Below are 13,471 nucleotides of genomic sequence, written 5' to 3' on the forward strand. Positions count from 1 at the left end.
ATGGATAGGGAAGAGGTAAAAGGGGAGGGGCAGGGTGAGTAGGGGAGGGGTGATTAGAGGGTGAGAGACGGGTAGAGGGAGGAACAGGTTGAGGGGAGAGGCAGTAGAGGGGCGTGTATAGGATGGGATGGGTAGAGGCAGAGCGAGTGGTGTGAGGGGTGAGTAGAGGTTGGGTAAAGGACTGGTCAGGTAGAGGGATGGTGGGTCGAGGGTGAATAGAGGCCTAGAACCTGAGGAGTGAGCAGGAAATGCTGAGTCCTGATGCAGGCTAAAATGGACACAGCGTGTGAATGCTGACTACATCTCCACAGGGACCAAATAGGTTTCCCTCAGGTCAAGCAAAGGGTGAACTTGAGCTACCTACTCCTGACCTGTAACATTATCCTCCTAAAGTTATATCCTAAAGTTTAACATTACATATGTTGAAAGAAGAGAAAACATGCAGATGTTGTTGAAAATTTTCAATAAATATTTAGTTCGGCCCTCGACTTAGTCCAAGTTTTTAATTTTGGCCCTCCGTGAATTTGAGTTTGACACCCCTGCCTTAAGGAGAAAGGGAATATCAGAGCTGCATTTAAATATTAACACCCATATTTTGTAAATGTGGGCTCCATATCTTCCAAAATATATAACATTTGTCTTTTAAATTATAGTAATTTTGTCAAGTGGTATATGACTCCAAACTTAAGCATTCCTTCTTTCTATACTCAAATACGTATCAGATTTGCAAGTTACAGTAGTTCCATGTTCTATCTTGGAGAAATGGAAAAAGAGTGATTACCTAAACTTGTTAAATTGAATATTAAGATCCAAGGGCTGGAACCTGCACAGATGGAAGTAAACAACAATGTTGGAGAAACTCAGCAGGCCATGTTTTAGGTCTTTGCCCTTTTTCAGGTATGCTAAAAATCATGCAGAAGCCCAAATAAGAAAATGGAGCAGAAGGGGAAGAAGCAGAGGTAGATACAGGGGTGGAAAAGGAAGAGAAAGGGGCTGAGAAGTGATAAAGGCAGGAGGAAGATGGTCTCTGATACGAGAAAGGAAAGGGCTGGAAAGCAAAAGAAATCGAGTCAGGGGGATGAGGGAAAATGAGAGAATGGGGGGAATGCTAGAAATTGGGGAAGTCCATATTGATATCATCTGGTTGAAGATGTGCAGTCCCTTGGGTTACATTCATCATTGGAGAAACAAGCCTGAGATTTATGCCCAGAGAACTCAGAGTGAGAAGAGAATGGAGAAATAAAGTGACAGAGACTAGAAGCTCAAAGTTTTCTTTGATGTCTATCCTTTCTTTCCCCTACCCTCTTCTTGTGACTGCCATTGTTAATTATTTAGATCCAATACCTTGATTTAAACATCGTTTCAACTGAATATATTTATTTCAGCTGCAGTTTGCATCGTCCTTTCTACAAAAAAATTATCCAACCGATTCTCTGTTGTCTGTTCATTCTGCCTTGTGTAAAGAGTGGCCTGGGTTACCTTGCTATACGATTGCCCTTTGAATTATGAGAATCTCTTTGTGCAATATAATTTTTGCACATGACCATCAAATCTAATATAATATCAGCTCGGGTGCTCCAATTCACATGTTGTGACAAGAAGCAGTTTCTAATTACTGCAATAAATGTGCTTCCACTTTTTTTCTTTCCCATGAGGTAGCTGTGTTTCTGTCCACTTAATTGCTGGGTAATTGAAATCACCCATGATTACAACCCTGTGATTTCTGGCAGCCTCTTTTATTTGGCTAAACAATTCCACATCAGTCTGATCACAGTGATGTGCTGAGCTGTGCCAAATGCTTGCTACTGATAATTTTCCCTGCTGTCTTTGAATTCTATCCAAATTTACACTACAAATTGATCTCCAACAATAATTTAATAAGTTTGTTAAGTAGTATAATGCCCTTGACCAGCACCTGATTTACATCATCTATTTTTCCCAACTTATTGCTTCTGAGCATTTTAGCATTCCCCAAGAAGATGCTTGTGTCCCCTTTTACTTCAATAGTATTTTAATACTGATGGCCATTTCTGGTCCTTCAGCAACTATGTTCTGTTCATTTTGCATTCACCTTTTATTTCCTTACTTAGCACAACAAAAATAAAAGTGCCACTTCTTCTCATTGACGATTTCTGGCTATAAAAACCTTTGGTTATCAGCCAGGCAGAAGTTAATATGTAAAACTAGAAAGTTCAGATCCCAGCTTTAAAGATTGAGAAATTGAATTATATTATGTTTTTGTAAAAAATCTAAAAATATGGGTATTAGTAAAAATGACAGTGAAAATGTTAGAAAATTTTAAAAGACCAGCTGGCGCATGAACACCTTTTAGGAAAGGAAACCTGCTATTCTTATCCTGGCACCTTCGTGAATCTGTCCCATGCTGATGCAACTAATTACTAATTGGTCTACAAAGTCAGCTCACAAGGCAAAGCCTAATAATATAATGAAAATCAGAAAGTATCAAACTGCTTGAGCAGCCCAGGGAACTATAATATTAACACTCACTTACTGAGAATTAGTCAATTAAAGTTTTAAGGATATTTTTTCAAAATAATTTAATTAGTATATTTTGTTTCACACATAATGTTTAACTTCCCTTGTTTTTCTCACAAGACACCCTCTAAACTTTGGGAAACCTCAGAATTCTAATCCCTTTGCTCATGTTACTACTTGTTTTAACTTAAATAATGTGGTTTATGATCCACTAAAGACTTAAGAAAGGAGTTAATGAATTCCTTGAGGTGTACACATTAAAGAAAGTTAAGAAAATCTGAGGATGCTGAGGTCTAGTGCAGTACACAAGGAATTGGTAGGAGAAGAGGGAGATAGGGAGAGGAGCACAGGCTAACAAGTAAAATATTTTAAATGGAATACAAAAGAGAAATAAACCGAGAAATAATAGGCCGAGAGGGAAGAGGGTTGGGTGGCATGATTAGCGTAGCAGTTAGTACAATTGGAACTGGGGTCCGAATTCCTCATTGTCTGTAAAGAGTTTGTATGTTGTTCCCATGTCTGCATGGGTTTCCCCAGGGGCTCCGATTTCCTTCCACCCTCCAAAAGGTACTGGGGGTTGTAGGTCAATCGGGTGGGTTTGGGAAGCACGGACTCATGGGCTAAAAGGGCCTGTTACCGTGCTGTATGTCTAAATTTAAAGGGTATCTCTCTGATAGGAAAAGCAAAGCAAGGTGGTGGGAAGCTAGATGAAAGGAAAGAGAAGGGTAGGGAAAGAGAGAGCCTGGGGAAGGGGGTTAGCTTGAGTGCAGCAGGGATAACAGAAGGGGAGCAGTGAGAGAGATTCTCACAAAATTAACTTCAGAAAGAAGAGAACTTCTTTAGTAAGGCATCCTTTTAAGAGGCTTCACAATGAAGAAGTAGCTACTTACTACATATATGCTATTTAATATATCATCTACACCAGTCTTTGATTTGGAAATTTACATTGCGGTGAATTAAATTAGGTGGCACATGGCACAATGCTAAAATGCATATAATTCAATATTGAGATTATTAAAAGTCAGCTAAAACATGGTCAAGTATGGGAACTCAATGCTGAAAAATTCAATATGTTCAGTGGGGAAGCTGAATGGATGTGGGAGAGTTAAATTGACTCAGAGGAGTCTGTTGCTGAGTGATTCTCTTTTAAACTATCAATGCAGCACCCTATGCAATACTGATATTTATTATCTATTACTTATTGCCCCTCAAACCAGGACACAGTTAAGAGTCACATCGAGGTCAGATAGAATAAATTAATTTTTTTCTGAAGGGCATCAGTGAACCAGATAGGTTTTTAATGATTATTTGGCTGTTAAGTAGTTATGGTAATTGGGACCATCTTTAATTGTCTTCATCTAGGATCTCCAGATTGCATAGTAAGATTTTAAAATCATTATATACACTGATCCTTCTCTGTACCATATGATCTCTCTTCCGTACCAACTAAACTCTTGTTATAACTTTGCATTTTTGTATTTTTATATTGTGTTATACTTTTGTACTATGAATGAGACGATAACTGGTCTGTCCACAAAAGAACCTCTATCACTGCATTTTCAATACCTAGGACAATAAGAACCACTGCTCTAGACCCAATTATTACTGAAATATGAAACTGTGCACTTAACGAGTCAATGAGGTACGATTAAAACAGTGGTTTTCAAACTTTGTCTTTCCACTCAAATACCACCTTAAGCAATCCCTTACTAATCACAGAGCATTTATGGCATAGGGATTACTTAAGATGTAATGTGAGTTTGGGTGGGGGGGGGGGGGGCGGGCAATTTGAAAACCAAAGCTTTAGTCCTTGTCCCTGACTTTACAATTGAAGTAAAGTTGAAGATGGAAACAAACAGTACATCTTCCACCTCTCTGTTCCTGCAGAAATACTTCTGGTTTAATTTATAGTTTTAAGCATGAAAGTAATAGAGGAAGAAATTAGGCTTCCTTGGAGGAGATAATTCTTTGCATTTTGTACTTCACATTTGTAACTATAGATATCTAAGATGGATTTCTTATCATTATAGTTCAGTGGTGGCAATTGGTTTAATTTATAACTTAGCTACCTGTAAACAAAATTACAGATGCAAGAAATTTTTAAATAAATTAGAAAAATGATGTAAATATTCAGATTCTCAGTCAGCATCTGAGGAAAGAGGAACAGAGTTAACATTTTAAATCAAAGAATCTTCATCTGATTCAAATCTAGCACCAAGCTCTTGGTGTTTTTTGAGTAGCCATGATCTCTGCCACTGGATACACTTTGGACACATTATACAAGCCATCTCAAAGAACTGGAAGAATGCCACATGCACTGCTTCCATGAAATTCGATAAAATAAACAAAACACAGTCAGCATATTCACTCAGGCCAACATGCCAGTGTAGAGTTCCTAATAATCCTAAAACAGTTCTGGTGGTCAGGCTACACCAGCCCTTTCATCCATAGTTTCTGTGCTGGGCATCAAATACTTCCCATTTTCCAAAACCTAGTCCAGTGATATGTGAGTGGGAAGTGAAGGTTGAGACCCTCTGCTCTAGAAAATTGTTACTGAAATATTTTGCTTGAGAAAAATTGTCATTGACCATTTCCTTTGGCATTATGAAACCGTGCACATAACGAGCCAATTAAGTATGATTAAAACAGTGGTTTTCAACCTTTTTCTTTCTACTAACATGCCACCTTAAGCAATCCCTTACTAATCACAGAGTACCTATGCCATAGGGAATACTTAAAGTGATACGTGAATGGAAAGAAAAAGGTTGAGAACCATTGCCCTAGCCTCTGTGCCATGGTGTTTCAAGTGCTCATCTAAACACTTCTTAAATGTTAATGGACTTTTTTCCCCAGACAGTTCTTCAATGAATATGTAATCTTATAAATAAACATGTTATTGTAACATTCTTTCCTTCCCTTTTGAAAAAAATAATTACTTGTTGCATTTACAATGGTCTTTAATCTATATAATGGGCTTAAAGAGGAGATGATACCTAAATGCCAAAGCCCAGAATCAAGTTCAGAGATGACACCCTTTTGCTTTGGTCAATCTGCAATTCACTTCCATCACAAATGCACCCATTGAGTTTGCAGTGAACTGGGATTCACTGGTAGGGTGTTGAGCTGATGGCTGGCCCCGCCTCCTGATCCATCTCCACCTGCCCACATTATCACCCTGGTTTCCTGCCTAAACCCAGAACCCTTCTGAAAACTACTGTGAGACCCTACCCTTAGTTATAAGCTAATAAAAAGATTTGTTCTCCCTCCAGTTGTGAGAGCTTTTATTCATGCTGTAATTTTATTATCTTATTCCCTAACCATGGAAGTGCTACTCAAGCCAGCTATGCTACTGATAGCCCCTCTGTCCCCTGACATGGCTGAGGAGTTCACATTACTGGCTAGATTGCTTCCAGGACTACCTGAATGTGACCAGAGACGTCTTCCACACCGATGAACTCAAGAAGTCCTCAATCGTTTTGAGGGTAGGAACAAAAGGGTATGCAGTCATCAGGGACTGTTCTATTTACGACACTGCTATTGAAGCATTGAAGGCTAGGTATCTGAAGTCGCAAAAGAAGGTCCTAATGAGGCACCATTTTGCTCTACGTTGCTAGTGGCCTGGAGAGACCATCAATGACTACCTGCTGGATCTGTAGACATTTGCCAAGATGTGCAGGTACGAAGCAGCAATGGGCTGCATTTGTGAGGAAGAACAGATCTGGGACACTGTAGTTCTGGGGGTCCGCTCGAGGTACATGAGGCAGCGACTGCTCGAGTCAGGAAAGAAGGACCTGGTTAGCCACATTGATCTGGCCAAATCACTGGGACAGTCCAAGCTCAAGAACAATGAGCTTGAAGCCAGTGAGCTTGCCCAGCCAGGTGAGCCCTTCCAAGGACCAGCTGCTCCTACTACCACTACCCCTGCCTTAGCCACTTCCTGTCCTAGGGAGCGCTCCCGTGCTAGGGAGTGTTTTTACTGTGGCAGGAGCCAGCATCCCCGATCTTGTTGCCCGACAAAAGAATCAGTATGTTCCCGCTGTGGAAAGAAAAGGCATTGGGTGAGGGGAATCCTGGGGAATTCTGTGGCCTGCACTGCTCCCAGATCCGATTCTAGTCTCAAGCCATCTGACCCAAATTCACCCGAACCTTCTTGCTGCGTGACATATTGATGGAAGGTGGCAGTGAGGAAACGCCGCGAAAAGGCTCGGTGACCATCTTGCTGCGACCCGATTTCAAACTCAGCGCCATCATCGTTGGAGGAAGAAGGAGGATGGCAATCTTGTTGCACCATTAAGTAGACGCCATCTTACCCTCACAGGGTAACCCACAACATTGGGGGCTATTGAGTGAGTGGTCTTAAATCAGGAGAGACCTCACCAGCTCAGCAACTCTCTAGTAACAGTGAAGGTAAACGGACATTCCACTAAATCCCTAATCCCTAATCCCTAATTGACACATAGGCTCTGCTGTAAGCTTCATAGACTCACGGACTGTGCCAAAATGCCACCTGAAGATTTATCCTTCTAACTACCGCATATTTCTCGCGTCTCGTTTGTATTCTATGTGTGTTCAACAACATTGTAGAGTATACTTGTCATTTGAAGGAGGGGAATTCTGTAAATTTTGCTTGTATATTCTTGATGAACTGTGTGCTCCGGTGTTGTTGGGTCTGGACTTCCTGTGTCACCTTAAAAGCGTGACCTTGGAGTATTCTGGTCCTCTCCCCTCTGTAATGGTTTGGAATGGAGGGCCCCTAAAATCAAAACCCACATGCAGCCTCTCCACACTGAATATCGACCCCCCTCCTCTCTTCTTGAATCTGGCCCCAGACTGCAAGCCCATTGCTACTAAGAGCAGGAGGTACAGTACAGCAGACCAAGAGTTTATGAAGTTGCTCGATAAAGGTATCATCGAACCGAGCAAATGCCTGTGGAGAGCGCGTGGTAGTGGTAAAGGGGGAAAACAGGTCCAGGCTAGTAATTGACGTTAGCCAAACTATTAATCAGTACACATTTCTGGACGCATACCCACCCCCCACACCTCGTATTTTGGACATGATGAATGATATTACACAGTATCAGGCCTATTTGACCATCAACCTGAAAGCTGCCTATCACCTGCTGCCAATCCATTCCGAGGGCATCCATAAATGGCATTTGAGGCTAACGGTCATCTCTATCAATTCCGGATGGTCCCTTTCAATATTATTAATCGGGTTTTTATCTTCTAGAGGCAGATGGAAGAATGGTGGATGAGTATGGGTTGAAGGCTACCTTCCCCTAGCTCGATAATATCACCATCTATGGCTACACTTTGGAAGACCATGACGCCAACCTCCAAAGCTTTCTCCATGCGGTGAAAGCCCTGAACTTCCCTGATAACTCTGGCTATCTTTGGCTACGTGGTGGAGAATGGCATCATTGGCCCCAATCCTGATAGGATGCACCCCCGTTAGAACTTCCCATCTGCAGGACCACAAAGTCTTTGAGGAGAAGCCTGGGGTTTTTCTCATATTACACCCAGTGGATCCATCAATACATTGATAAGGTTTGCCTTTTCTTAAAAGTGACTAATTTCCCCCTCTTGACTGAAGCCCAAAGGCTTTCAACTACCTCTGGAACCACATTTTGAAAGCCGCCATGCATGCGGTGGACGAGAATCGGAAATCTGCTGATTTCCAAGTGGAAAGCAACACTTCGGACATAGCCCTGGCTGCTACCCTCAACCAGGTGGGCAGGCCGGTTGCATTATTTTCACAGACATTACAAGGCCACGAGCTCTGTAACCTATTGGTAGAAAAGGAGTCCCAAGCCATTGTAGAAGCCGTGAGGCACTTGAGACAATACCTGGCTGGTAGAAGATTTACGCTCCTCACTGACCAGCGTATCGGCCAGGAGCCCTTAATGACCATCCAGATGCCTTATCTGGAGGAAGCTGTGCCTCTGCACACACCAGCCAACTGCGATCAATGCATAATTTGCTCTGCCATCCAGGGGTCACCCGGATGGCTCATTTTGTCAAGGTGTGCAATCTTCCCTACTCCATGGAAGACATCAGGGAAACGACCAGGTCTTGCCAGGTCTGCGTGGAGTGTAAGCCTCACTTCTATCACCTCGCAAAGGTGCCCCTGATCAAGTCATCCAGGCCCTTAAATTGGCTCAGCATTAATTTTAAGGGACCTCTCCCTTCCACGAACGGGAACACCTTCTTCCTCTCTGTCATTGACGAATATTCCCACTTATTGATCACCAGTCTTGACACGTCCACCTCATCAGTTATGAAGACCTTAGACTCCATTTTCACTCTATTCAGGTATCCCAGCTGTATTCATAGCGACTGGAGCTCACCCTTTATGAGTGACGAGCTACGTCAATACCTGCTGGTGAGGGGTATTGCGTCCAGCAGGACTACTAGCTACAACCTCCAGGGGAATGGGGAGGTTAAAAAGTAGAACACCATGGTCTGGAAGGCTGTCAAATTGGCCCTGATATTAAAAGGCCTTCCATTCCATCCAATTACTACTATGTACCGTGACCAACGCTACTCCTCATGAGCTCCTATTCACTTTCAAAAGATGGTCAGTGTGGGGAACTACACTCCCAGTCTGGTTCACTACTCCTGGTCCAGTCCTTCTTAGGAAGCACATGAAGAGAAGCAAGACCGACTCTCTGATGGAAAGGGTGAAACTGCTCCACGCCAATCCCACATACACCTACGTGGAGAACCCGGATGGCGGGGAGGACACTGTCTCCATCAGGGGCCTGGCATCTGCTGGAACAGAGGGTCCATTGCTTCAGGTGCCCTGCAAGCCACACAGCTCATTCTCACCACCCCCAGTCAGGGCCTCGGGTGATCTGGTTCTAGAGGAAAGTGCACCCCCCTCCATCATCGAGCCGGAGACCCAGCCTGCCTCTCCTTCCTCACAAGGGGATCAGAAGACTGAAGGAGTCCAAGGCCCCCCGGCGCTAAGGTGCTCCACCAGGATCTCCAGACCCCTGGACCGCTTAAATTTGTAAATAACTGTATATTTTTTACCACTTGTTTCTGAACCCATATTCTCTGTGTTCATTCACAGACCCTAAATTCTACAGGAAAGTGTGAATGGAGTGAACTGGGATTCAATGGTAGGGTGTTGTGCTGATGGCAGGCCCTGCCTCCCAGCCCACATATAACCCTTGTTTCCCGTCTAAACCCAGAACTCTTCAGAAGACTACTGTTGAACCCTACCCTTAGTTATAAGCTAACAAAAACATTTGTTCTCCCTCCAGTCATGAGAGCTTTTATTCACTCGACACAGTTCTCTATAAAATTAACAGCAGCTTCAAATATTCTTCTTCAAGGCTCTTCTGAGAAAGCTGCAAGGGTTCTTCTCATATGCTTTACATTGTAATGTACATCAGCTGAATAACTCCTCAAATCAAAATGCCTTCTGCAGCAGATGAAAATATCTGTCTAACAGAAATTCTGTCCAAACAGACTTTGTGTGAATGGCAAAGTGCTACTTCAGCTAAAAGAAGGCCAGATCAAATCAAGCCTTGGTGGACACCACTGGTGTGCCCTGCTGGATACTAAGGGAATCTCTTCAATATGTAAATTGCTTTTCAGTGGCACTTAGATGGAGACTTTAGTCCGGGATAAGGATAAGTGATGGTACTTAGAAAGGAGTGTTGGGAGATATGGTATGGTGATAGGAGGAGTAAGGACTGATATGACATTAATGCCAGCATGGCTGAGAAAGTTTAGATACCACACAATGAGGCTGGGCGTAAATTTTATTTGCGATAGAATAATTAGAAATAATATTAACACCTAGAAACTCATCCTCAGTCATGTTTAATGTGCTGTATAAACGCATTGTTGCAATTCAAATCTCATGAGAAGGGAAAAAATAAAAAGCAGAACTCATTGCACCACCTTTGCTATAAAGCCTCTCTAGCCTTATTGACTGTGATGCCTTTCTAGATTTGAGAACACAAATGGTTTACGGAAAAATATTGATGTATTAAGTTAATAGGCAAGATGCTGGCAAGTGGAATATAATGTGGGAAAATATGCAGTCATTCATATTGGAGGAAAGAATAAACATATTGTGTATTATTGAAATGAAGAAAACCCTCAGAAAGAAGCAATGATTTGGGGGCCCTTGTGCTGAAAACTCAGAACGCACACAAGATAACAGGGAAGGCTCTTATTTGAATGGGATCCGAGTCTAGTTTAACTACAATTGTATGGCACATCTAGAGTATTGTGCACAGTTTTGATTTTAAGGAGGACATTGTGGTTCAGAGAAGTTTCATTAGGCGATCTTGAACATGGATAAAATCTCCGATATTGTTAGGTTTAACAGATTGGTCTTCTATTCACTGGGAATTGGAAGAATGAGAACCATAACAGGGGAAAAGGAATAATGTAGACAAGAGAGTGTCAGATCAGCTACAACTTGACTGAATGGTGGAGCTAATTCCAAGATGGGTGGCCTACTTCTGTTCCCACTTCTTCAGTCCTTATATATTTGAACAATTCTAAACATAGCTATATTTTTAGTAGGTTAGAAAGATCGAGCTCCTTCCTGAAAATATTTTATTATTTTCTCAACCTTGAAAGTGAGGTTTTTTTCCTTTTAAATGCATCCTTGCTGTGAGGCCCAGAATTTATTTTCTCTGCTGTAAACATGGCCTCATGAGTAGGCAGTTCACTGCAACCTTTTATTCAGAATCTCCTGATCACAATGTTGTTCATCAAAAGAATTTAAAGTATCAGTTATCCCATCCCTACTTCTAGGTCCGACTCTGTGCTCAAGGAATCATTGTCTAGGGTATGCTGTTTTAATATTTTGCAAGCCATTTGCCTTCTGACATGAAATAATAAGTATGGCTGTTGATCTCAGGCCAGTCTCCATTTTGGAATGTTTAAAAACCTAAACTACCACACTGGAGCTTGTCATAGAAGTTTGAGAGGTTCACATCTTCCAGGGATGGTTCAATGCCCCTGTTGGCATCTATGGAGAAAGGCTACTCTGAAGGGACCTTGTTCAAACTATGTGTGTCACCAAACCATGTCTCACAACTTAACTATTAGTCCTTTAATGGATCAGGTGTTACTAATAAGAACAAAGCTGCTGACAGCTACCCTTGCAGTTTAGCAAAAAGCCTTTGACAGTATCCCTGGGCAACAGGAAGTTCTGCTCTATTCCATTGGCAGGCAGGTGAATTTATTGGACACTTCTTTCTTGTATTTACCTGAATGAGTGAGTATAAATAATCAATGAGCTGTTAACTATTCACAATTATAAGTGGTTCTTGCTTTTGAATGGTCGAATACAAGTGTTCTATTGTTTCTGTAGTTGCAAATTTAAATGATGGAATTCTTTTTCCAAATGTATTTGACAGGATATTCGTTTAGTCACTAATTGCGTATCAGTGGACCAACATTTACAAACACTATATTTAAATAATTCCCATTGTTGCTTCTGCTTTAAGAGAAGCTTTGTTGCATAAATCCCAGCAGGTTAGCACATCCTCATTCTTGCAAAACATCAAAGAATTCCAACTTTTTTGATGTCTTATTACAGAATTTATAATAAATCACACTGCAAAACATATTGTGGTGAACTATCAAGGGTTTTGCTAATAATTATATTTAGTTATGTCATTCCAATTTCTTCACAATTATACACAAATGTCAATTCTGCATTAAATAGCTTATTATTTCACCATTGTTAAAATAATGATAATTCAGTTTATCTCATTTGATTAATATTGGTTACCTACATTGAATATGTATTTCATGTTTCTACAAGTCTTTACTATTCATTCTCTGTACACAAATTAAAATATATGATTAGCCCAAGTTAAATACAGAGCCAAAATTAACCTGATGCTAATTCTGAAGAGACCTGCTTGCTTCAAATAACCTCTGAGATTAACGCTATTTTTTTCTGTATTATAAAGTCTACAGACAGCATACTCAGCTCCTCAACTTGGTTAACCTCAGCCTTAATCTTATTCTTAATGTAAAGCTCAACCAGAATCCTTCACACAGACACCTTTTCATTCCTCTGATCCAGAGCTCACAACATTCCTTGCCTGATCTTCATGAAGCAATGCAACAGAAGACTCAATAATAAGCAGACATGAACCTCCTCATGAATTTTAATATGTTTTAAGGGTATATAAATTAACTCTGAATAAATGGAAAATGACCTCTTAAGTATCAAGCAGCTTTTCAGTTGTGTTGGGATTGTTGTACTGCTTCAATAGTACCAAAAAACACCCAGTTAAAACACTCATCCAACTCTCCTTCTCAAATTTAACCCTTCAAAACATCTTGCAGTAGAAGGAGTATTGCAAATACTTTTCCCTTTGGAGGTCATTAACTTAAAACTCTATTAGCCTAAAATTACTGTGTGAATAAGTTAGAGAATTAAGCAATAAAACATGAAAAGTAAAGGATCATACCATTCAAGATGTAAAGAGACCTTTTTGGACTGTTGACCAACTCCATTTTAATGGTTTCAAAGACTCCAGCTCAAAGACTGTCCAAGACACAAGGAGAGTTGGTAGAAATTCCTGTATTACTTTGTTCTGTTCGAAACATTCCTTGGGTGTGGGTTAATTGGATGGCATGGACTCGTGGGCTGAAGTGCTGTATATCTAAATAAATAAAACATTTTTTTTTTAACTGCGCTTCTTCACCTGCTAACCTTGCCTTAAGGATCCATTTTGTTTGCATTTCTTTTCAATGGTTGAGTGAATGAGAGTTTGTCAAGTACATAAGTAAAATACCACTGCAATGAAAGTCTTACTTGCTGCAGCTGGCAGTTGTAAAGCATATTAATATAAATAAAATAAAACTAAGATAACACAAAGAGAAAAAAATTATATAATAAATATGAAAGGAAGATAAAATAATAATGAATTGTAAGTCCACAACTGGTTATGTGCAACCTTCCTTGCAAATAAAATAGTAACAAGGC

The 13,471-nt window shown here is 40.9% G+C and overlaps 1 protein-coding gene across 1 annotated transcript in view; it reads left to right on the plus strand.

Moving 5' to 3' along the window:
- The window catches only part of LOC138736912 (neuroendocrine convertase 1-like), a 430,075-nt gene that overhangs the window by 317,544 nt on the left and 99,060 nt on the right, over window positions 1-13,471 (plus strand). The gene's annotated exons all lie outside the window — the stretch shown is intronic.

The sequence above is a fragment of the Narcine bancroftii genome, chromosome 6, assembly GCF_036971445.1.
Source record: "Narcine bancroftii isolate sNarBan1 chromosome 6, sNarBan1.hap1, whole genome shotgun sequence".
Taxonomy (NCBI): domain Eukaryota; kingdom Metazoa; phylum Chordata; class Chondrichthyes; order Torpediniformes; family Narcinidae; genus Narcine; species Narcine bancroftii.